We start from the raw sequence: 25,774 nt of genomic DNA, 5'->3' as shown, positions 1-25,774 counted from the left end.
AGGAAATATGGTGGATTTAGATGACTAGAATATTTGGGAGAAGTCTCAATTCACTTTGCAAACCTCAAAATATCATTTAAATGCTAGCTATTATTATCATCATCATATCAGAGTAGTTAATGTACAATTTAGGAAAATAAATATCAAGGGCTCTAGGAATATTGGAGATAAAGTTGATAATGGAGAAGCCAAAAATGTTTTCCTTAAATGGGCCTGCCAATGGAAATGAATGAATAGTCTGTAAAGGGAGTTGCATTTTTCATCTGTGTCATTGACAAAAGCTCTATCTGACTTGGTAAGATGATCAGACTCATCTGCTAATTGTGCTCCTCTTATTTGCAGTTTGATAAATTGCAGACTATAGTGGAAAAGGCTGAAAGTCTCCACTTTTAATGAAAGCAATCCTATTAACATATTACTTCTCTAGAGTTTCATTTGATTAACTTTTAGGACATAGATTTATGTGAAGACGAAATCCAAGCAATATATCATGGATTATCATCTCTGTCTGTCTTCAGAATTTTTCAAGGAGTTTACAATTTTCCAAGAAAGACAGTCTGTAAATAATGATTATCTGAAAGTGTGTGATGTTCACCATTTGTTGTTTTATATTTAATATTAAAAGTTTCTGTGTTTCCCACCTTTGACAATTATGCAGGTGTTATAATTTTACTTTGAAAGACACTTAAATAATTTTGAGATTACCCCACTTGAACTATTTTGTCTTATTAAGGGTCTTTAAAAATTAATTAAGAGACTTGAAGATCATACAATTTTCACCTATAAATTTGAAGATTTCTGAGGCTAGAATGACATTCAGTATGATGCTGATTGAATATATTGACAAAAACATTGAATTTATTTCACAGAGCTATCAAAGCTGGGAATCAAAATGACTGTGACAGACTTTATAGTGTGTGACTAAAATCTGAAATATAACTGAAAGAAAATTTGAAGGAGATTTTGAATGCAGTATGAGACGTCTTCTGAATTCAATTAGTGCATGTCCAATGTGGATGTATACGTTTGAGCAAATGAATTCTTGGAAGTAACATATATATTATTCTTTTGACTGTGAGAGAAAACTTTTTGGTATCTAAATGATTATTATCATTCTGTTCAGATCACCATGGCAATAGTCTTTGGGGTAGAGTTATAACCACTGTTTCTTTCTTCAAGGATCTGGGAAAGGTTTGATGATATAATATCCATCTTAGATACAAATATTATACATTTTACCAAATGGGGGAATATAAACACCTTGAGGCCAAAGATGATTTTTTTTATCTTTGTAGTCCTTGAACAAAACAAAGTACTTTGTAAATAGTAGTCACTTAAGCAATGCTCAATGAAATAAAATAAATTAGAACAAAAATAACAGTAAGCGTAGGAATATTTTTGACAAACACATTCAACTAGTTGGTGCTTAGTTTATGTGCGATGTTGGAAAAGTCATTTAGCTTTTTAGGACTTCTATTTCCTTAGTTTTTATAGCCAGAGAATTAGACTAGGATTAGTAGGCTTCTGCAGTTGCTTCTGACTCCAGATCTTTGGGTTCCTTTTCTATGATCATTTCAGTTGATCTACTTAAATATTAAACATAAGTTCTAGATTATAAGGAACAGTCATTTAAGAAAACAAAGTACTATTTAAATAAGTTGTTTCAATTGTATGTATGTTAGCGTGCATATATATGTATGTATATACTCACACATGCACTTTATCTGCTCTCAAAGGGCTTACATGCTCCTCAAGAAAACAGTATAGAAACAACATTCAAGAAAAGATGTCTTACTGGGAAATAAAGATCATAGCATCATAAAGTGGTTTTAACTATTTGTTATATATAAAATAGTGCTCTCATTGTGGTTTGGTCCCCTAATCTATGTGAAGATAATTGATTAAAATGAGTAAAGTAAGTTCATTAATGGAATTCAAGGGATGGTGGAGAACCTCTCTGGTCTTTTCATCTTCATCTATTTCATGGATGTTTTTCTATTCTCTCTCTCTCTCTCTCTCTCTCTCTCTCTCTCTCTCTCTCTCTTCCTTCCCTCTCCTCTCCTCTCCTCTCCTCTCCTCTCCCTCTCCTTCCTCTCCTCTCCCTCTCCTTCCTCCTCTCCTCTCCCTCTCCTCCTGTCTTCCTCTCCTCTTTACTCCTCTCCCTCCTCTCCTCGTCTCTGCCTCTCTCAATCTCTCTCCTACTCCTTTCCTCTTTCCTTTCCTTTCCTTTTCCTTCTCTTTTCCTCTCCTTTCTCTCCTTTCCTCTCCTTTCCTCTCCTTTCACTCTTCCTTTCTCTCTCCTTTCCTTTCTTCCTTCCTCCTCTCCTCTCCTCTCACTTTTCCTCTCCATTCTCTCCTCTCCTCTCCTTTCCTTTCCTTTCCTTTCCTTTCTCACTTTCTTCCTTTCCTTTCCTCTTCCTTTCCTTTCCTCTCTCCTTTCCTTTCCTTTCTTTCCTTTCCTTTCCTTTCCTTTCCTTTCTCCTTTCTCCTTTCCTTTCCTTTCCCTTTCCTTTCCTTTCCTTTCCTTCCTTTCCTTTCCTTTCCTCTTCCTTTCCTCCTTTCCTTTCCTCTCCTCTCCTCTCCACTCTCTCTCCTCTCTTTCCTTTTCCATCCTCTTCCTTTCCTTTCCTTTTCCCTTTCCTCTCACTTCCTTTCCTTTCCCCACTTTCCTCTCCTTTCCTTTCCCTTTCCTCTCACTTTCCTCCTCCTCTCCTCTCCTCTCCTCTCCTCTCCTCTCCCTCTCCTCTCCTCTCCTCTCTCCTCTCCTCTCCTCTCCTCTCATCTCTCTCCTCTCCTCTCACTCTCTCTCTCTCCTCTCCTCTTCCTCCCCTCTCCTCCTCCTCTCCTCTCCTCCTTCCCTCTCCTTCCTTCCTTTCCTTTCCTCCTCCTTTTCCTTTCCTTTCCTTTCCTCTTCCTCTCCTCTCCTCCTCACTCTCCTTCCTTTCCTTTCCTTTCCTTTCACTTTCCTTTCCCTTTCCTTTCCTTCTCCCTCTCCTTTCCTCTCCTTTCCTTCCTTTCCTCCTTTCTTCCTTTTCCACTTTCCTTTCCTTTCCTTTCCTTTCCATTTCCTTTCCCTCTCCTCCTCCTCTCTTTCCTTCTCTCCTCTCACTCCATCTCTCACTCTCCTCTCCTCATTCCTTCCTTTCCTCTCCTTTCCTTTTCCTTCCTTTCCTTTCCTCTCTTTCTTCCTTTCCTCTCCTCTCCTCTCCCTCTCCTCTCTCATTTCCTCTCCTTTCCTTTCCTCTCCTCCTCCTTCCTCTCCTCTCCCTCTCCTCTCTCTCCTCTCCTCTCCTCCTCCTCTCCTTTCCTTTCCTTTCCTTTCCTCTCCTTCCTTTCCTTTCACTCTCTTTCCTCTCTTTCCTTTCCTCTCCTCTCCTCCACTCTCTCTCCTCCTCTCCTCCTCTCCTCTCCTTTCCTCCTTTCCTTCCTCTCCTCTCCTCTCCTCTCCTCTTCCTTCCTCCTTCCTCTCACTCTCCTCTTCCTCTCCTTCTCTCCTCTCCTCTCACTCTCCTCTCCTCTCCTCCTCCTCTCTCTCTCCTCTCCTCTCACTCTCTCACTCTCTCTCCATTTCCTTTCCTTTCCTTTCCTTTCCTTTCTTCCTTTCCTTTCCTTTCACTTCCTTTCCTTTCCTTTCCTTTCCTTTCCTTTCCTCTTTCCTCTCCTCTCACTCCTCCCTCTCCTCTCCCTCCTCCTCTTATACCTCTCTCCTCTCCTCTCCTCTCCTCTCCTCTCCTCTCCATCTCCTCTCCTCTCTCTCACTTTCCTCTCCTCTCCTCTCACTCTTACTCTCCTTTCTCCTCCTCTCCTCTCCTCTCCTCTCCTCTCTCCTCTCCTCCTCTCCTCCTTTACTCTCTCCTTCTTCCTTCTTTCCTTCTTCCTCTTCCTCTCTCTCCCTTTTTCTCCTTCTTCCTCTCCTCTCCCTCTCCCTCTCCTCTCCCTCTCCTCTCCTCTCCTCTCCCTCTCCTCTCCTCTCTCTCACTCTCCTCTCCTCTCCTCTCTCCTCTCCTCTCACTCTCCTCACTCTCTCTCTCCATCTCCTCTCCTCTCCTCTCTCCTCTCCTCTCCTCTCTTCTCCTCTCCTCTCCTCTCCTCTCACCTCCTCTCACCTCTCCTCTCCTCTCCTCTCACTCCTCTCCTCTCCTCTCACCTCTCCTCTCCTCTCCTCTCCTCCTTCACTCTCCTTTTCCTTTCCTCTCCTCTCCTCTCCTCTCCTTTCCTCTCCTCCTCCTCCCCTTCCCTCCCCTCCTCTCCTCTCCTCTCCTCTCCCTCTCCTCTCCTCTCCTCTCCTCCTCTCCTCTCTCTCACTCTCCTCTCCTCTCCTCTCCTCTCCTCTCCTCTCCTCTCCTCTCCTCTCCTCTCCTCTCCTCTCCTCTCCTCTCCTCTCCTTTCCTCTTTCCTCTTTCCTTTCCTTTCCTCTTTCCTTTCCTTTCCTTTCCTCTCCTTTCCTCTCCTTTCCTCTCCTTTCCTTTCTCCTTTCCTCTCCTTCCTTTCCTCTTTCCTTTTCCTTTCCTTTCCTTTCCTCTTTTACCTTTCACTTTCCTCTCTCACTCTCCTTTCCTTTCCTCTCCTCTCCTTCCTCTCTCTTCCTCTTTCCTTTCCTTTCCTTTTCCTTTTCCTTTCCTTTCCTTTCCTTTCCTTTCCTTTCCTTTCCTTTCCTTTCCTTTCCTTTCCTTTCCTTTCCTTTCCCTTTCCTTTCCTTTCCTTTTCCTTTCCTTTCCTTTCCTTTCCTTTCCTTTCCTTTCCTTTCCTTTCCTTTCCTTTCCTTTCCTTTCCTTTCCTTTCCTTTCCTTTCCCTTTCCTTTTTCCTTTCCTTTCCTTTCCTTTCCTTTCCTTTCCCTTTCCTTTTCCTTTCCTTTCCTTTCCTTTCCTTTCCTTTCCTTTCCTTTCCTTTCCTTTCCTTTCCTCTCCTTCCTTTCCCCCCCTCTCTCTCTCTCTCTCTCTCTCTTTTCCTTTCCTTTCCTTTCTTTTCTTCCCTCCTTTCCTCTCCTCTCTCTCTCTCTCTCTCTCTCTCTCTCTCTCTCTCTCTCTCTCCTCACTATTTCTCTCTCTCTCTCGATTTCATTAACTTTTCTATCTTTATTTGGTTGATGAGTATATAAAAACGATATCTGTCAAACCCCTGAATAAGGTGTCAGTAGTTACATAAAAGTTACTTTCATATTATATCTGCAAGAAATATAGGAGATAGTAGAAATCTTTTTGTTTTCGTTATACTTTTAAAATTACAATTAGAAATTTCAGAAACATCATCTTGCAATGTGAAGATCATTTTGTATTTACATTTGTGGGATTTCTCCAAGAAATTAACTAGAAAACTTTATCCATATTAGAATATATACATTTTTAATTGAAAACTATATTTATGTTGTTGAGTGAATATGATTATTATGAAATTTAAAAATATCCTTGAGAAAAGGGTGAAAACTCCCACCTTCCCTGATATATTTGGATTTAAAGCTTAAGAAAAGTACAATGTATTCATTTACTGTGTGCTTAATGTTGAGACATGTAAGAGAATGCAAACTTAAAAATTAGGGCAAGTTCTAAAGCCTGGAGTGTGAAAGAAAGAAATCCAGATTTACAGAAATTGGGCTTTCTGCTGATAAAAATTGTAATAGAAATTGAAAATCTGGCCTACAGCAATTGGTTTAAATAATGCATATATGATTTTGAGTCAATCTATAAGAATAGGATTGAATTTCTGCATCCTTTTAGGGGCTAGAAAGGATGAGGCCCCTGGGTACAATTCAGTATAATTGCCAATAGATGGAGCTTTTTCATTAACTATCGAAAACTTTATACTCAAGGTCTCTTCAGGCACAGGTTTCTGAAGTTTTGAGCAAACTACTCTCAATCAGGGATGCATGCAAGAATTTCCATACTGGTGACATCCCAGAAATATGAATGAGATGAAAAAAGATGGAGGAAGGAAGTATCTCCCTCTCATCCCCTCCCTCCATCAATATCATTCCCTGGTAGAGTAGCCCATTAGTGTCAAGGCAATCTATGATAGTTTTAATTAGTTATCTTTCTAGCTTCCAGGTACTGAAAATTCAGCCTGTCAGTGAAAAGGAGCAGGGGGAATAATGGAGGACATTTCACATTTCCCTCTTTGATCTAACATAAAAAGCAGGTCCTGGGAAGCAATCTGTGGATGCAGAGCATGGGATGCTGCTTCAACAATGCTGAAACAGCAGGCGCTCATCAGTTTCCCTACTGATGTTTATTACCTCATTGAAGGCTCATTACATTGACTCTCATGGTCTAGAATATATTATGCTTCCAGACTACCTCAGTTCTAGGGATTACATTTAATTTAACAGGTGTCTGTTAATTTTCAATTATGTCTTATTCCAGATGCTGGTTATACATAAAGAAAGCACATATGTGCTTGCCATCAAGGAGATTACATTCTGCTTTTTTTGGAAAATGAAAGAGAATTAACCATGGAAATACTTTTAACTTTTACTTGGACTATAACTTATAGCTTTCAATGCACTTTTATATATATATATGATATCACTAGACCTTCCTTAAAATCCTTGGAGGATTTTTTAGTTGTTATTGAAATGCTAGATTTCAGGATCAGAAAACTGAGACCGAGAGAACCTAATGATTTCTTCTAAGTTACTGCCAGCAAGCAGCAGAACCTGTATTAAAACCAAAATCCAAGTCTTTAGATTTCTATTTCTATTTATCTACAACAGTATGGAGAGAGACAAGCATATGACTGGCTTCCAGCATACATGGTCACATGGTAAAAAGTTCCTGAGGCTAGGGCTTTAGCTACATGAATTCTCCTCTTGGCTCTAGTGCTCACTATTTATGTACCCATAAATAAGTTATTTGAGCTCTAGAAGGCTTCCTTTCTTTCTCTGCAAAATATGAGATCAGATGCAGTACAGTGGAAAATGCAGTGAACTTAAGACCAAAATTGGACACTGGACTTTAAGCAAGTCACTTATTATGTCTGGGCTTCAGGTTCCTGGGAGGACTGGATTAATTCATCTTTAAATTCCCTTCCCAAGGTTAAAATTCTATGATTCTATGCTTCCTGTATCTGAACTTGCAAGTTCGTTCAGGGCTTTGTTTTCATTCAGTCCATTTCTAATGGCTGTTCTTTTGAATGGGTCCCACTGCTCGTTAAAAATTGTTAAAAAAATAAAACAAAACAAAACAAAACAAAACACTGAGTTTCTCACGTTCCTGACCTTACATGTGTATGTACATGCACACACATAATCTTCAAGCATAATACAAAGACATTTCCTCCTTATTTCATATAATACCTCATTGAAATATCTGAATAATTTCATTTTTTGATAGATGCAGGATTCAGGAAACTTCTAGGTGATGAAGTTTAGAAAATATAGTGAGAAGAAAAAGAGGGAGAGAGAAAGAGAAAAAGAAAAGCAAAATGACATAGGAATAACATACAAATTGAGTTGAAATCCAGACACTTGATAGTTCCTAGTTGTGTGACCCTGGGCAAGTGACTTAAGCCTAATTGCCTGGGATGGGGGGGGGGGGAAGAAAAAAATGACATACAAATAAGAGATAGAGGGTTATGGCTTTGCAAAAATTTATTTGCAGAAAAAGGAATTAGGAAGAGTCTTCGTAAAATGTGGGTCATGTAAGAAACCCTAAGGTTTCTGAGAGTTAGATGATTCTAGAGAATGCATTCCAGTTAAGGTAGACAGACTTGGTTTTTTAGTAAAGTATAGGGGAAAAAACATCTTTTAGGGTTTTTTTGAGAAGGGAAGAAAGACAACAAAGTTCTGAAGAGCAAAATATCTCTCATCAACTTTATTTCTTTCTAAAATTTGAGAATTTGAAAGCTCATTGAAGAAAGTATAAATAGTTGAAAGAATTTGCTTCCTACTTAGAAATAAGATTAACATCTGACTTCTGTTTGGCTTTTGTCAAATTTAAGCCTCCCAAGTCTTTAGCCTTCTTAAGCATCTTGGGAAGGTTATGTCATATCAATGGGACCCCACTTTCTCTGCATAATAGAAAGGTTTCAAATAACACATTTCTGAAGTGTAAGTTTTAGCACATCATCACTTCCACTGCTTGTCTTCTTCAAGATTGCTTGATGTCCAAAGCCTGCTAATTATCTCATTATTAACTCTTGGAAATTGGCTTTAATGCTTTCAGCATTTCAGTAGTATCCATAATGTTGCAGCCAGATTTTTACATCAGTTAAAATTCATCCATCAAGAGATGGTATTCCCTGTTAGGAAGATGACTGACTTTAAGGAGGTTTATTACTACTGAAAATGCCAGTCCCTTGTAACAGCTTACTGAATGTCCCTGCCACTAGAAAGGTCAGTGTATAAGATGTGACTAATACTGCTGTCATAGAGCTCATATATCTCAATGCCATTTTTATTGTGCCTTTTGTTTGCCACATATTGGATGGAAGCAACATGATTTTTCATCTCCTTCAAAAAGTAGATAATGGATAGCTCTCATTTAAAGGCACAATACTTTCATTAAAAACATTTGGCATTAGATGGATCAGGTCTATCGGCTTTCTTTCTACTTCTTCTTGGTGAATTGCTTAGGGAAAAGCTAAAAGTGACCAAGAGATATTTCCTGCACTGGATGATCTGTCGATACAGTTGAGCAACTAGATTTTTTCTTAGTTTGTAAGCTTTTAAATGAGTACTCATATGGCAACTTTTAAGGTTACCATTCCCCATTCCCAAAGTTTGGATAGAAGGCAAAGTAATCGAATATATTGTCAAAGGCCAGGGATTTCTTTCAGACCTGCCTTCTTTCTCTGCTGCCCTACTCTTGCTCCTTCTCCTAGTACTATACAGATTGAAAATGATAAAGAGACTCAATTCCATCGTGGCCTTGGTGGAAATAATCTGTGACATTTTCAAGAAACTGAGTTCTATCCCCTTTACCCCCATCAATTACATTTCTCCACACAAACATCTATTTTTTTTCATGAAATGATGAAATGACCATTGTATGGTATAGATACAAAAGAGTAGAAATGTATTAGATTTGGTATCTGAGGATCTTATTCACATTCTAATTCTGAAAATAAAAGATTTGTGTTAGATGAATTCTAACGTGTCTCTTTGCTTTGAATTTACATTGTATGATAAACACACATACACAAGGAAGACTGAGAAAAAGAGAAACAGAGATAGAAACAGTAGCAGAACATTGTATTTGTCTATAACTTTATCAAAAGACCAATATGATTATCATTATTCATATTGATAATCCTTAAATATGGCAAATGTTTTAATTGTTCATAGAAGCTGTTTTGGAGAAAGCAATCCATGGATGTGGGGTACAGAGGGTTGAGTTACATTTTTAATCAATTACTTCATTTCCAGGGTTCTCATTTGGCTTCTTTTAAAGAAAGTCAGATGGGAAAAATAATAATAAACCTCGTCTTCTCTAACCCCATCACTTTTCCTGCTCTTGTTCTTTTCTGAGTCCTTCACTTGAATTCACTCAGATATGAAAGAACAGTTCCTTTTTCCAGCCCAGGTCATGGGCTCACCTTGGAAAAAATTCAGCCATTCGCCATCTAACCCTGGGATTTGACAGAGCACATACAGAATAGGGGTTTGTTAGATGTAGAATAGGCTTGATGTGCTTGTGGCGTTAATGGGGCTGGTTTAGGGTCACAGGCAATTCTTAGATAGCGACTGGGATGTCATTTATATCAAACAAAGAAGCTTATCCAGGAAGGCAGGGTAAGGCTGGTGGCATTCGTCACCTGCTAGTACAGAGACACCTCCTGTAATTTCTTGAACCTATGATGCATTACACGATCACTTTTCATCTTCAACTCCTATTCCTGCATCAACCAAAGGAGAGAAGGGAAATTATTCTTAAGTGTTATGTGGAGGATCAAACTGAGGTCAGAGCACCTCAGCTTAACCAGGAAAGTTCTTCAATTTGGTCAGATTCTACAAGCTTTTATCTCTGCATGATTTCCTTATCAAGTTGCAGATTTTACTTGCTTTTAATAGCTTCATAGCTGCCTGTACAACAGACCATGCCATGATTTTTCAATAAGAATGAAAAGATTTCTTATGACAATGTGTTTCTCATGTTATTGATTTTTTTTCTTTTTTGCTAATGAGGAAGAATGTAATTGAAATCTATAAGTAATCTAAAAACATCATCCCTTACTTCAGTCCTGATTATAAATGAGTAGGGAAAAAAGGACTAATTTGACTTTGGCTTTCCTTGCTAGAGATTCTGATGAGCAAAGAGAAGGATAAGAGGTAGACTGAGAAGAAGGACAAAAACAAAGGACCTAAGTAATCTATAAGCTATAGTTGTATTTTCTGTAGTGAAAAGTTGACCTTATTTGGGTCATTCTATTATATTCAATTATATTTAATTCAAATCTAAACAAATAGAAGGCATGAAGAATTTAAAAAGCACTCAGAGAATTGAAATTTCAGAGATAAAAAGCCTGGCAAATGCGACCTTCCAGAAAACATCAGTGATGGCATATTAATTGAGGCTGTATAAGAGAAGGCAAGGGAAACTCCACAGCATAAAGTACAGACAGCTTAGGTTTGTTCCAAATGTTTGGTCTTCATTAGCTCATTCCCTTGGAGATTATGAAGTAGTGTGGAATGAAGGTGATAGAACTCTGAGTTATTTGTATTATTATTAATGTTATTATTATTATTATATCTACTAATACAACAAAAGGGATTTAATTCTGCTGCTAATAAGATATCTGCCCTTGACCAAGTTATTTAAATTTTCTAAAGCTCACTATTCTTATCTGTAAAATGAGAGGTTTCAGTGAGCTAATTCCCTAAAGTAAGTTCTTCCTCGATTTTTTTTGTTTATTTATTTTTATCCACATTGTTTTATGAATTATGTTAGGAGAGAAAAACCAGAGCAAATGGGAAAACCATGGGAAAGATGTAAAAAAAACAAAAACAGAAAAAGGAACTGAACATAGCATGTGTTGATTTACATTCAATCTCCTTAGTTCTTTCTCTGGTGGCAGATGGCATTTTCTGACCACTTCCTCCAATAGTTTCTGATTGTTTTTGGAGGGTTATTAGGAATTAGATCTTTGATTAGTCTTCAACTAAAGTATGAGGTGATGGATAGGTAAGTCTCTTTAACCTTACTATTTCTATCTGTAGGATATAGGCATAATAATATAAATTATTCATTGGAATTTCACATTAAAGTTGTAAGAATGACTGATGGTAAAAATTTGAAAATTCAAAACATTGAAAAATGTTTTATTACTATTTATCAGTCACTCAATACTTGTTATTTGCCTACTAGGTATCAATGTCAAGTGCTTTTCTAAGTTATATTAATAAAAGAAAAAAGAATGAAAATATCATTAGGTAGAAGAGGATCAATAGAAGAACAAAGTGAAAAAAAATCCCTGTATACAGGAAGCTTATATTTTAATTTGGAGATAATGTGAATGATATATACATCATAAATGAAAGTGAAAAAAAATCCCTGTATACAGGAAGCTTATATTTTAATTTGGAGATAATGTGAATGATATATACATCATAAATGAAAAATGAATATATAAATATAATATATGTGTATATTCACATGTAACATATATATATACTTAGAAATAAGATTAACATCTTATATATATATATATATATATATATATATATATATATAGAGAGAGAGAGAGAGAGAGAGAGAGAGAGATTATTTGAGAGAGAAGACCCTGGCAGTTGGGGGATGCAAAAAGTTAATTCAAAAAAAATTTTCTTATCTTTAATCTTAGTGTTCCTTTAATGTGTCAAAAAAGAGAGAGGGACTCTGTGAGAGAGTGTATTCCAGGGATTAAATTTGGTTGATGTAGAAATAAATTGTACTACCCAAAGAACAGAGAAAACTTCAATTAGATGAATTGTTGAGTTTGAGAAGGTAATGTTCAATGAACCTGTAAAGAGAAGCCTGGTATAGGTTATGGAGGGCTTTAAAAGCTAGAAAGACAATGTTACATTTTATCATAATGTCTGGTACAAAGTAAGTCTTTAATAAATGCTTATTTTCTTGTTGCCGTATACTAGAGGCAATGGAAAGCCAGTGGAGTTGATTGTGTAGGAGGGTGAACATTTCATCAGATCTAAGCTTATGGAAAATTCATTTGGCATAGGATAAAATGGAACACTGAGAAACTTGAGCAAGAGACACTAATTGAAGGTTAAAAGAAATCTATGTGAGAGGTGATCACGACCTGGGTGTTATCTGTGTGAAAAAATGAGAGTGTAAGATGTGAAAGATGTAATTGGTAAAATTTGATAACTTTTGGAGTATATGGAGTGACTGAGAGGGTAGAATTAAAGATAATGTCAAGTTCACAAGTCTTAGACACTACAAAAATTGTGGTTATCTTTAAGAGAAGTAAGGGAGCTTGGGGAAAGGGAGACTTGGGGGGTTAATGATTTTAGCTTTAGATAAGTTCAATTTGAAAATGGTAACATGGGACTAAAGCTCAGGGGAGAGACCATGGATAGATATCTGAATCTATGGGTTATATCCAAAAAGAAGTCAGTTAAACTAGTGGGAACAGATTTGGTTATATAACATTTCTTATTGAGGGAAAAGTCCTGAGAGAAAACTTTGGAGAAAACCTAGTTAGGGTATGATATAGATAATATAGGTAAATATTGAAATAGGTAAGGTCCTCTATTAAGCCTTTCCCAGTTTCCCAGTCTTCTTGGAATTTATCCCCTAAATATTCTCTGGTCCTGTGACCCAGGACTTCTGCTTGTTCTTTGCCCTGGACATCCCACATCCCACCTCTGGACATTTTCTCAGGCTATCCTTTATGGCTGGAATAACTTCCTTCCTCATCTCCACCTACTGACTTTTCTAGCTTCCTTTAAGTTTCTTTTTTTTTATTTAATAGCCTTTTATTTACAGGATATATACATGGGTAACTTTACAGCATTAACAATTGCCAAACCTCTTGTTCCAATTTTTCACCTCTTACCCCCCCACCCCTTCCCCTAGATGGCAGGATGCGGTAGATGTTAAATATATTAAAATATAAATTAGATACACAATAAGTATACCTGACCAAAACGTTATTTTGCTGTACAAAAAGAATCAGACTCTGAAATATTGTACAATTAGCTTGTGAAGGAAATCAAAAATGCAGGTGTGCATAAATATAGGGATTGGGAATTCAATGTAATGGTTTTTAGTCATCTCCCAGAGTTCTTTTTCTGGGCATAGCTAGTTCAGTTCATTACTGCTCCATTAGAAATGATTTGGTTGATCTCGTTGCTGAGGATGGCCTGGTCCATCAGAACTGGTCATCATATAGTATTGTTGTTGAAGTATATAATGATCTCCTGGTCCTGCTCATTTCACTCAGCATCAGTTCGTGTAAGTCTCTCCAGGCCTTTCTGAAATTATCCTGTTGGTCATTTCTTACAGAACAGTAATATTCCATAATTTTCATATACCACAATTTATTCAGCCATTCTCCAACTGATGGACATCCATTCAGTTTCCAGTTTTTAGCCACTACAAAAAGGGCTGCCACAAACATTCGTGCACATACATGTCCCTTTCCCTTCTTTATAATCTCTTTGGGATATAATCCCAGTAGTAACACTGCTAGATCAAAGGGTATGCACAGTTTGATAACTTTTTGAGCTCCTTTAAGTTTCAATTAATATCTCATCTTTTCCAATGTCTTTTCTTTCATTCTAATGCCTTCTCTCTATTAATTATCTCCCCGTTAGCCTGGACAAAGGTTTTTAAAAATATATTTAAATATAAAAAGTATTTATTGACATGTTCCCTCCCCCTTACATTGTAAACTCTTTGAGGCAGAGATTTTTTTTTGATTCTTTTTTGTTTCCTTTAGCATAATGTCTGGCACATAGTAAGTGTTTAATAAACATTTGTTGTTTGGTGTGATTGATTGGTGTGGCCTATAGAAGAACCAGGATAAATTTGTGTCACAGAAGACCAGAATACATGAGAAAATGTTGTAAAATAATGTTGGCAAGTGCAGCAGAGGAATCAATAAGAGTAAAACTGAGAAAAGAGCATCAATCTTGACATTTAAGACATCATAAAACTTATTTCAGTTGAGGGATGAGGTCAGTCATCAAATCCTATGGAATTAAACAGAATGAGAGGAGAGGAAAGGCATGGAGGATTATAGATAATGTTTTCAAAGAGTTTTGTTGAGGAAAGGAAGAAAGGAATGAAGTGACAGCTAGAGGGGATGATAGTAGGGTCTATATAAAATCAACTTTTTGGCCGGGGTTAATGAGCCTTACCCATTTTTAACCATTAAGGAACCAGTTCTAGTACCCAGGGAGAGGTTGAAAGGTAGAGAAGGGTAGAAAAGACATGGGTGAGGATGCAATTTTCTAGAGGATACATGTGAGTTTGGAATCTAGTGTGCCAGTGCTGTTGTTTGTCTTTGTAAGGAGCAGGGGCAAGTCTTAGTTAGAAAACAGGACCATGTAAGAAAGTATTGTTGTATGATTTTGAGATAAAAAAGAGAAGGATCACATATGTAATGATTTCTAGTTTTTAGTAGAAGAATAGGTAATGACGAAATAAGAAAAGGGAGTATGAAAGGTTTGAGAAGGAAAAAAAAATAAGAATTAGAATAATTTGGGGGGAACTTAAATAGGGACTCCAATATGGAGGAATAAAAAGGATGACCTATTACAATGACAGTCAATTGGTTGAATAATGCGAATGTGTCATATTTCCTATAATACTTCTCCCAGCTGTTCTCAATGGAGTTAGGGAAATGATGGGAGTAATTCATGGCTGAGATTTCTAGAAGATGAACAGTAATTAGTCACAGGGCATGGTATTTGATAGCAAAAAATGGCTAACAGGTTGAAATCGGTAAGAAAGGGAAATGAAGTCAGATCAGTGATAATGACTTGAAAATTACTGAGAGATGGAAGTGTCTCAGTGAGAGCAAAGAATAGATTATGGCCAAATAGAATGATGTGAAAGTTTCTAATTGGGGAAGTGATTCACTAATGTGAGGAGTATGGTGAAATGATTATCACATGCTTTGAAAAAAGTGGGAGAGTGACTGGTGGATTCGTTCTATAATTTGGGTTAATTTTTTTGAAAGAGTGGACTTCAAAAGAGGAAAAAAATACTGATGGAAGGAGCTAAAAAAAGAGTCTGGAAGTGATCACAGGGGGGAAAAATATTTCAACTGTTTTCCAGGCTCAGTGTGAGGGAGTGTTTAAGAAAAAAAGTTAGATGACTTTAGAAAATCAGTACAGAGGTGACTTTCTAGCAGTATAGAGTTATCACAGGAGTGCCAAAACACAGAGAGGGCTATCCTATAAATCAGTTATGAGAAAAAAGAATTGGGGTTAAAGAGGAGCTTGTTTATTTTGGGATAGCAGTTAAAGAGGGAATGCTTCTTTATATTTGAAGACAAGACAAGAAGGATGAGGAACAAGCATCGATTCTATTAACCATAAGGGAGTTCTTCCTCATAGTATTTTTTGTCAATACTACTTCATGCACACATTTTAGGATACACATAGAGATGAGCAGTATAGATCATCTAATCTCATTTAATTTAGGTTAATCTAAGAATAGTCTTAGATTAGTTTGCAGTAATGAAATATGAAGTTTAAGAAAATAAAAAGCCAACTATGTTCCATAAGGGAAATTGCATATTTTGTTTCTAATATAAGCAATAAAGATAAAAAATAAAATATAAACTTTATATAAATATGTATATAAGCCTATACAAATATTCATGTATATATATACAAACTCACAAATGAAGTTTGTATTTGTTCTAATATCTTATATACTTTTTAAAGTCAATCCCACCCATTTCTCCCCTTTATACATACATACACTAACATGTACATATATATATATATATATATATATATATACACCCAAGTATGAATATCAAAATGTTGGTTAAATAGTTTGTTGTAGTTATTTTAATTATATACCATTTTCCTTTTTTATTTCCTTTCTTTTTGTATTAATTTTTATCTTTGGTCTAGCAAACTGGTGATCTGGTTATACAAAAGCAGCTGAATTAATCATTACTGTTACATCATTGAATCACTTCCTACTAATTCCATATATTTGCTGTGAGTTTGGCTGAATACCATCATCCAAATGACACTTTAGCTCTGATCTTAGAAAGGAATATACTCCAATTAAATCCAATTCACATTTATTAAGTGCCTACTCTATATAGAATGTTATACTAAGCTCTGGCTATTAGAAGAAATTAAATTTAGATCAAACATCATCTTATTATACCCCAGGTCATTGACCATATACAAAAGAAAAATGAACTGAATATGGAAATGACTATGGAACAAAAACAATGAATGATAAATCTATAAGAGAATAAAAAAGACTTTAGTGTGATCTCAAAGGAGAAAATGTTTGTTCTATCATGGGAGAGCCACTTAATCTCAAAGTACCCTAAAACAAGAGTCTATGAATTATGAGTTAGAGATAAATTATTGATACACATCCTTGGAGGGAATTTCTAAAACAAAGCTTGACAACATTGACAGAGTCATAAATTAAAACCAAAAATAAATTGAAAACCTATTGTGTGCAAGACACTGTTATCCCATTCTATTGTGAAATATGCACATTTTAATGAGCTCTAAAACTTTTACCTTTGACTTTACAGTCTATTAGGGGATGGAAATCATAAACACAAATATTATAACATGATTATCTTCCCTTCTCTCAAACACTAGAACAATTATTATTGGCATATGTTTTTACAAATAATCAGCACTATTTTTTTCTGTTATCATCTACAACTGTCATTTAATTGTTATGTTTTAGTAGCTTTGGTATGTTAGAAATATCATGTACAGACTAATTCTGGCCCTTGTTCCAAGTACAAAAAAAAGTAAAAGACTTTTTTCTGATTGGACATATTCCCTGTGGAGGGCTAAAAAAAAAAAAAAAAACTATGCCTTCACAGAATAGATCTCTAACTTTGATTCCAGGAAAATCTTGCTTCAAATTTACCATTTACCATTGATATAAATAGTTGTGTGTATTGGGCAATTCAGTGCTTTGTCTTTCCCAGGCAACTTTTGTTGCTCCCAGGCAACTTTTTTTTTCCCTGAGGCAATTGGGGTTAGGCAACTTGTCCAGGGTTAAACAGCAAGGAAGTATTAAGTGTCTGAGGTCAAATTTGAACTCAGGTCCTCCTGTCTTCAGGGCTGGTGCTCTATCTTCTGTGCCACCTAGCTGCCCCTCCCAGGCAACTTAAAAAATATTATTATTAATTGTTTTGTTTTTTTCTGGTCATACATGTAAACTAACATTTTAAATATTCATTTCTTTATGAAACCTGTGGGGAGAGAAAAATCAGAACAATAGAAAAAAATTGGAGAGAAAAAAAAGAAAAAAAGAAATGAATTTAGCAGGTGTTGATTTACCTTTAGTCTCCTTAGTTCTTTTTCTGGATGCAGATGGCATTTTCAATTCAAAGTTTATTGGGTTTGATTTGGATCAATGAACCTCTGTGAAGGACCAGTTTTTTCATAATTGATCACTACATATTCTTGCTATTATTATACTCATATACTACAACTTATTTAGTCATTCCCCAGTTGATGGGCATCTATTCATTTTCCAATTCTTTGCTGCTACAAAAAGAGCTGCTACAAATATTTTTGCACATATGGATCCTTTTCCATCTTTTATGATTTCCTTGGGATACAGACCCAGTAGTGATACTGCTGCGATAAAGAGTGTGCACAGTTTCATAGCCCTTTGGGCATAGTTTCAGTTGCTCTCCAGAATAGTTGCATCATTTCACAATTCCACCAACAATTCATTAGTGTCCCAGTTTTCTCTCCAACGTTTTTCAGTATCTTTTCCTGTCATGTTAGCCAATCTGAGAGGTTTGAGATGGCATCTCAGAGTTTTTTTTTAATGCTCATTTTTCTAATCAACAGGGTTTTAGGGCATTCATATTTTTCAAATATAGTTTTAATTTCATCATCTTAAAATTATTTGTTCATATCCTTTAACCATTTATCACTTGAGGAATGACTTATATTCTTGCTAATTTGAAACAGTGCTTTATATATTTTAGAAATGAGATTTTTATCGAAAACATTACCTGTTAAGAAATTTTTTTCCAGCTTCATACTTCCCTTTTAATATTATTTATGTTGTGTGTGCTTTTTTTTTGTATGTGTGCAAAATCTTTTTAATTTAATGTAATTGAAGTTGTCCATTTTGTATTTCATAACGTTTGCTAGTTCTTCTTTGGTCATAAATTCCTCCTTCTCCAAAAATCTGATGTGTAAATTATCCTTTGCTCTCCTAATTTACTTCTGGTATCATACTTTATGCTGAAATAATGTGCCCATTTTGACCTTATTTTGGTATGAGGTGTAATATGTAAATCTATCGCAGGGAACTTTTAAAGATATAAATGACACAACAGTTGCCAATCACAATGATGCATGGTGTTTCCTTGTTGGGAATCTGCCACACTGAATAAATGTCAGGTTCAGACCAAATTCATAGTAATATTCTTTGTGTTGGAAAAGAACTAGCAACAGCGTTGGTGCTCATCAATTAAGGAATGACTGAAAAAGTTCTAATATGTCAATATAATGGAATATCATTTTGTAATAAGAAATGACAGATATGATGAATTCATTGAAATGATGCAAGATTTGTCTGAAATAATATGTAACAAAATAAATAGAAGCAACAGATAGTATACTTTTATTTAATAATGTAAAAGGAAAAATTACTAAAAGGAAGTTTACAATTTTGGCTGTGGTGGGAAAACAGAGAATGGACTAAAGCAGAGATAATTAACCAGAACTATTTATTCCTTTCAGAGTGCTAGCAGACAACCAGCCAAAGAATAATATCATATGAGAAAACATGAAGGGATTGCAGTCTGCGCTAGTAGAGGAAGGACTCGTATGTTCACAGATCCATAGAAGAATCAAAGTAAGTCTTTTGTATTTCATTTTCACATTTTTATTTTCAGGATGTATTCTTGTAAGTACGTAAGTAACTTTACATTTAGGGAGCTTGAACTTTGCAGTTTGAAGGATTAGGATGGTCTAAGAAAAAAATCTAGAGAATTTTTAAATGTGATTCTCTCATTCTTTTGTTCTTTCTCTTGTTTGCTTTGGAATGAAGAAAGCATAGGAGCATATTTCACTTACCTTCTACTGTGGAAAGAACATACTTGGCTATTAAAGGATAGCTAGTACAAAATAGATTTTTCACTTAATCAACAAATTAATAGCAACATAGTTGTTTTCCACTCTGTAGGAGAGTGCTGTCAAACATGATGCTAGCAATACTCCAGAGAGTTAATGGAACCAGATGAAAATTCAATTGGGAAATATTTAATGAAATTAAAAATAAAATAGGACATAGACGATGTTAATAGGAAGTTTTCTCAGTCAATACGTGGCCCACTTTGAGCTTTATGTACTATTTAGTAGTATAAGGGAAAAAGTGTACAAAACTATACAACATAATTTGCTGCTTTCAAGAAACATACTCTAGGGGCAGAATGACTATATGAGAGAATGAGTCAACAAAGCCCCAATAGATAAATCACGAATAAATTTTGATTTAGTACTACAGTATGTGAATTCCTCAACATCCCCTTCCTGAACCCTTCTCCTCTTACCCTACTGCATTTGTTGTATTCACCTTGTTTATCAGAGTTTTCTGGATGTATGTGCAATTCACTATTATCTTGTGTTCTCAGATTCTAGCACAATGCCTTTTATACAATAAGTGCTTAATGCAGGTGTATTTAGTTAATTATTCAAGTTATTCATTGTACAATGCATATATATCAGCCCTTACTGGTAATTGTGGTCAATTCTTTACTCTGAAAAAAAAGCAAGCTATGGAAAACAAATATGCTATATATATAATATATATATATATATTTGTGTGTGTATGTATATGTGTATATACATACACATATAAACATGTGTACCTTTGTATTATATATATACACATATAAACATGTGTACCTATATACTGTATGTGTGTGTGTGTGTGTGTGTGTGTGTGTAAAGGTGAAAATAATTTTACCTTTTTAGTCTAATAACATTCTGTTTGCTCATTATATTTATTTTCTGAGTAAATGTAAATCTCTATAAAACTCTTTGGTTCAATACATACACCAAAAAAAAACAAACAAAAAAGGATATTCTTGAAAATGTTTCTGCTCTCTGTGTAGAGAGACAAGATGTACAGGTGGAAGTCATTGTAGGTAGGTAGCTTAGCCCTTTGGATTTAGGGGTTCTAGCTCAAGTGCCATTTGCTTCTCCGTTGTTGTAGTCCTAAAACTACTCTTTCTAAATAGGAAATAAACTTATCTGTTTCGAGTGGTTTACCTATGTTTCTTCTTGAAAGGAATCTATTACAAAATTTTATTTGATTCTAATCTAAAGCATAGTAACATGTTTTAATCACTTTAGCAGTTTTCACTTTGGCCAGTGATCCCTGTGATATTTTTACTCTGGGAATCCAAACAAAGGTTTAGATTCCAAAGCTGGAAGTAGGAAAAATGATTATATTAAGCCAGCCAAGATTTATATATGTCTAGTCAAGTGAAAAATTGTTCTTTCTGTAATCGTCTGTTCACATTATTCATTTGTGTCTCTGGTCACTTTTAACAGCCTTGTTTGAGAGAAGAATAAGTTCTATAAAAATATAACTGGAAAACAAATGCAAAAACTACATTCTTCATTAAGATGAAAAGTCCCTGAGAAGCTCATAAGTGAGAAACCAGATCATTGCAGTCATTAATCTTTTGCTGAATGTAGTTGTTTATCAGTTTCTTTTTGTTCTCTTTTCCTCTGCGTGTTTACAAAAATACAATCAACAAGTCAACTTCTCTGCCCAACTACTAATAAAAGTAAGTTTCTGTGATGCAATTTATCTTTAAATGAGAACTTACTTGATCAACTTTATTCACTTTCCTAGTGTCATTGCCTCTGGTCATTAGTTTAAACAGTTCAGGATGCAATCATGCAAAGACTCTTTCTTTATGAGGATAAAAATGAAGAGGGTCATGTCATTGTGAGAATCTATCAACTTCTTCCCACTCATATGAGGAGATAGAGAAAATGAAAGTTTCTTACAGCTCATTTTTGCTGATGCCAATTAAATCACTTGTAGGTTTCTTTAAAAACAATCATAACCTTACTTATGTATTCATATTGGTGCTTTAGCCTTACATTGGGTGATTATTAATCACTCAATTTTCCTATTGTAAAATGGGGTTTGCAATTCATATTTAAATTAGCTCTGGTATTTGCTTTCTGCTTATCAGTGGGAGGTTGTATGCTAAGCTTCTGGACTACTAATGTAGAATTCTGGAAAATGTATAAGCCCTGAAGATGACAAGCAACCTGTTAAAACCTAAAATTTTCATTTCAGAATGTCGAGATGTGGGTCTTGCTCATTTCCGTCGTAGGATATTGGGCTGGTCACATCATTATAAGGCATACATCTTGCTTAAGAAGTAAATCTTTGCTGAGTTAAGAAAAGAAATCACATTTATAAGATGTTACGGAGTGAAAGGGAAATTAAATCAGATGTGATGAATAATGTCTGCCTGAAATCCTGTTATAATTTATCTCACTCTGACTTATTAACCTCCCTAGACAGCCAATGAGTGAAGAGTTTTATGAGATAATTTTCTAAAGTGTCATGAAGGACCAAACATCTTTGTCTTTCAAAGACAATAACTGATGCATGTGTGGTCCTCAAACAACAAGACTTAAGAACAAATGTTTATATTTGAAAAGGGAACCAGAACCTTTTCTCCACTTCATACAATGATATTTTTCCCAATGAAATAAATTTTCAGAGATTTACAAAGTTTATACAAAGAAATTATGTCTTTGAATTCAGTTCTGAGTACAGAGTAATAATAAATAGTTTGACTGAATTTTAACTGCACATAAAAGACAAAGTAAGAATTCATATTTCCTTAGGAATTTGCCTGTTTACCCAATTTTTTTCATTATTGTGATTCTTATTCTACAACCAGTTACCTTCTGGGTCTATAATTTAGCACTGGACCATCTACCATAGCTGGTTGTACTCCATCCTCATTCTGTCTTCTTGAATCCCTCTGTTCCCTCCCTTCTTTTAGCAGTTCTTTTTTCTTTAATGCTCCCACTCTTTCAACTGCTAGTGTTTTTCTTCCCTAACTACCTTCTATTTTACTTCATATTTATTATCTTTATTTTTTACCTTCACACTTATGAATCTTTTTTTTTTTCAGTTAGAACATCAACTTCTCACAAAGAACAATTATTTTATTACTTTTATTTATATCCCTGAAACTTGGGGCAGTGCCTGATAACATCCTTTTAGCTTGTGGACTGATTCATCAGTGGCTATGGGTAATGGCAAGAGGCTGTGTGCATAATCTATTAGCTTGTGAGCTTTTGGAAAGCAGGGAAAAGTTTTGCCTTTCTTTGTCTCTTCAGAATTTAACCTAATTACTAGGATGTTGTAGATACTCAATTAATGCTGATTGACTTGACTTTATTTATTGTAAAGGCTCTCTATCTCCTCCTTATTTCTAGCCAGAGCAATCTACTCATCTTTCTCTCTGTTTTAGTCGATGCAGAAAGCAAAAGTGGCCATTCTTTCGCCTTCCTATCAGTATAGAAACTAAGCTCTTCTACTGGCTCTTTAGCCTTGATCCATTCATGTCTTGGTATGTTTTTGTTAGCCTTCCATTCAACTCTGATGGCTTTATGGGATACCTTGCTGAGTCAAGGGTAAATATCAGGAAGTAATTCATTTCTATCTTCTTTTCAAGAATACTTGTATTTCTCATATCATTAGTATTACTAATAGAACAACTAGATTTTAAGAACACCAAGCTGCCTCAATTAACATGGTGCATTTTTTAACGTTTTGGTCATGTATACTTATTGTGTATCTAATTTATATTTTAATATATTTAACATCTACTGGTCATCCTGCCATCTAGGGGAAGGGGTAGGGGGGTAAGAGGTGAAAAATTGGAACAAGAGGTTTGGCAATTGTTAATGCTGTAAAGTTACCCATGCATATATCCTGTAAATAAAGGCTATTAAATTAAAAAAAAAACATGGTGCATTTTTACATAATAGAAAGAGTAGTATAAAAATATTTATTTCACAATGAAATTGTAAATTATTTCTTGTTATTTATATTTAAAGTACATTTGCAGAGCTACTAGAAATTGTGGTAAACTCTTGTAAATTTAAAAAAAAAAGTCATAATTATGTTCATGTATTTGAAGTGCCTGATCATTCTTTGTCATCCACTTATAGAAGTCCATGCTATTTTTGTTTGTATTTATCAATTTCCCTGAAAATTCATGTTTCTTGTCTCATTAAATCTGTTTTTCACAATTTCCCATTGCTCTTCTGGAGCTAACCCATCAAGTATTCTATTGTTAACTAATGAAAAAAGTTTAGTGCAATGAAAACTGGTCTTTAGAAAAAACAATTAGGTATTTTCGTTACCAAAATCGATGCCAACTGCGTTAGAGTAAAACTAACTAAATATTTCCACATGCTAATCAGTAAGATAACTAAATGGACTTGGAAATATTTGGATAAATTAGCACATTTTTGCCTCCAATTTTGGGATGTTTGTTATCATGAGCTTTTAGCATTATTCAGATTCCTCTTAAGCTTTTCCACTTAACAAGCTAATAAATACTTAGATTAAACACATAATGCTGTACTAAATGCAAGAGATGAGGGGGAAAAAGATTAGAATAGAACCCCTGGTCTAAAGGAGCTCACATACTGATGGTAGAAAAATACAAACAATCATGTACATACAGAATGCATATACCAGGAGGAAAATTATCTGCAGTGGGGTGGAAGGCACAGAGACAGGATATGAAAGGGTCTTTTGCAGATGATGAGGTCTGCACACTCTTAAAGGAAGCCAGGGAAGTCAGAAAGTGAAAGGGGGAAAAATAATGTCCTAGGTTTGGGGGCCAGCTCCTAAAATGGGATGGAGTTGGGAGTGAGTCACTGACATGTTTTGTTCATTCATTTTAGTGGTTTTCAAGTCTTTGTGACCTGTTTGGGGTTTTCTTGGCTAAGATACTCAAGTGGCTTGCCATTTCCTTCTCCAAATCTTTTTTAAATAAAAAAAAGGTGGTAAGCAGGGTTAAGTGACTTGCCTAGAGTCACACAGAAAATGTTTGAGGCCATCTTTTTCTTCCAGGCTTGGGACTATCTCTATTGCACCATTTATTATTTTTCTGAAAACAAACAATAAAACTGCACTTACTAATACCCCTTACTGGTATGCTCTTCCTCTCCTGAACCTGGCAGAGAATTTTTTATCTCCACGTTTTTTCTTATACACTGCCCTCTTTCCTACCTGTCCCCAACATATTGTTTGTTTGTTTTTTTCATTTAAGCTAAAGAATCACATCTTCTAGCATTTCCATTCTGTTTCCCAGTGATCTTTTTATCCTTTAACATCCAAAAGTCCTTCTTGTCTATGTCATTTATTTGACAATCACTGTGGGGGAGCCACATTGGGCCTACCAATATATGTTACTAATTCACTCTAAAAGGTCTCTGGGTAAAAACATCTGCTGCTTTTGTGTATGTTTCAGAATCACAAACTAATTATTTGTATCAGCTAACTACACCTCCCCAGCAGGATGGACAAATCATTCTGCTATAAGACAAATTTGTCTTGGTTCAGGGCAGTATGGTGTTTTAGCTTTGGCGCTGAAAAGAAATGACAAATTCATAGACTACCTAGCACTTAGTAAAAATAAATGTAGTCAGTCACGGGTTTAAAAAGCTGCTCCTCATGGGTATATCAATGGTTCAGTTGAGATCAGTTGCCCTGACTCATAGATTTTTGCCAGAGAGCTGTGCTGGTCATACCATAATGAAGTGCTCCTGAATCCTCTTGGGCCAGTCCTTGGGGTTCAAATGATCAGAAAACTGCATCAATGACCTGAACCACAGCCCACTGAACCCATTAAGTCTTAAGGGTGATTTTGATAACTTTTAAGAAAAAAATGAAGTTTACCATTCCTGAGAGGTTGTTGCTTTTACAACAAAAGCCAGAGCTAATTGCAAGCAGGGAAAGACAGAGATCCCTTCTCACTTGTAAAGAGAAAGAACTTATCCTTTCTCAAGGTCTAGCTTCTTTATTCTTCACCCTTTCACTTCTCAATTACTTGGAGTCATATACTTCAGAGCTGTATTCTATTGCAATTTCAACAGAGTAAGATTGAAATTTTAAAGGGTAATGGTATAGCTGATCTTTGAAAATTCAATGATTGCTTTCTAATTCCAACCTTTTGGTTCTGTTCTCTCTCTCTTATGATCTGGGATTGATTAGGTAGGCTAGAGGAAATCAACTGATCAAGGACTCCCTAACTCCCATATGATGCTATTTATAAAACATTGTTCCAGAATGTGATTTTCTTGTGTGTGTCTGAAAAATCTTTCTTTGTGAACTATATATGGACAGATGTTCATTAAAGTAAATGGACCTACCACTCTAAGCAAATGGCAGGGCCCTTGGGATGATCAGACTTTTCAGTCTGAAGATATATATATATATATATAATAGTACATTAACTTAATTAAATTAAATTCAGTAACCTATGATTCTAGTACCACTTGAATCATAAACAAATTGTTTTCTTAGGCTGGTAACCTAACCAGATTCTTCTCATCCTTCTACTTCTGCAATTATTTCTGATTTCCCC

The 25,774-nt window shown here is 35.5% G+C and overlaps 1 long non-coding RNA gene across 2 annotated transcripts in view; it reads left to right on the top strand.

Moving 5' to 3' along the window:
- The window catches only part of LOC116419765, a 220,626-nt gene that overhangs the window by 12,775 nt on the left and 182,077 nt on the right, over nucleotides 1-25,774 (top strand). For both annotated transcript variants that reach the window (XR_004230064.1, XR_004230063.1), the window contains exon 2: nucleotides 18,867-18,981. This is a non-coding gene — a long non-coding RNA (uncharacterized LOC116419765). The remainder of the gene's footprint in view (nucleotides 1-18,866; nucleotides 18,982-25,774) is intronic.

Source organism: Sarcophilus harrisii, chromosome 6 (assembly GCF_902635505.1).
Source record: "Sarcophilus harrisii chromosome 6, mSarHar1.11, whole genome shotgun sequence".
Lineage (NCBI taxonomy): Eukaryota > Metazoa > Chordata > Mammalia > Dasyuromorphia > Dasyuridae > Sarcophilus > Sarcophilus harrisii.
Note: the sequence above shows the minus strand (reverse complement) of the source record. Positions and strands in the feature narration are given on the sequence as shown.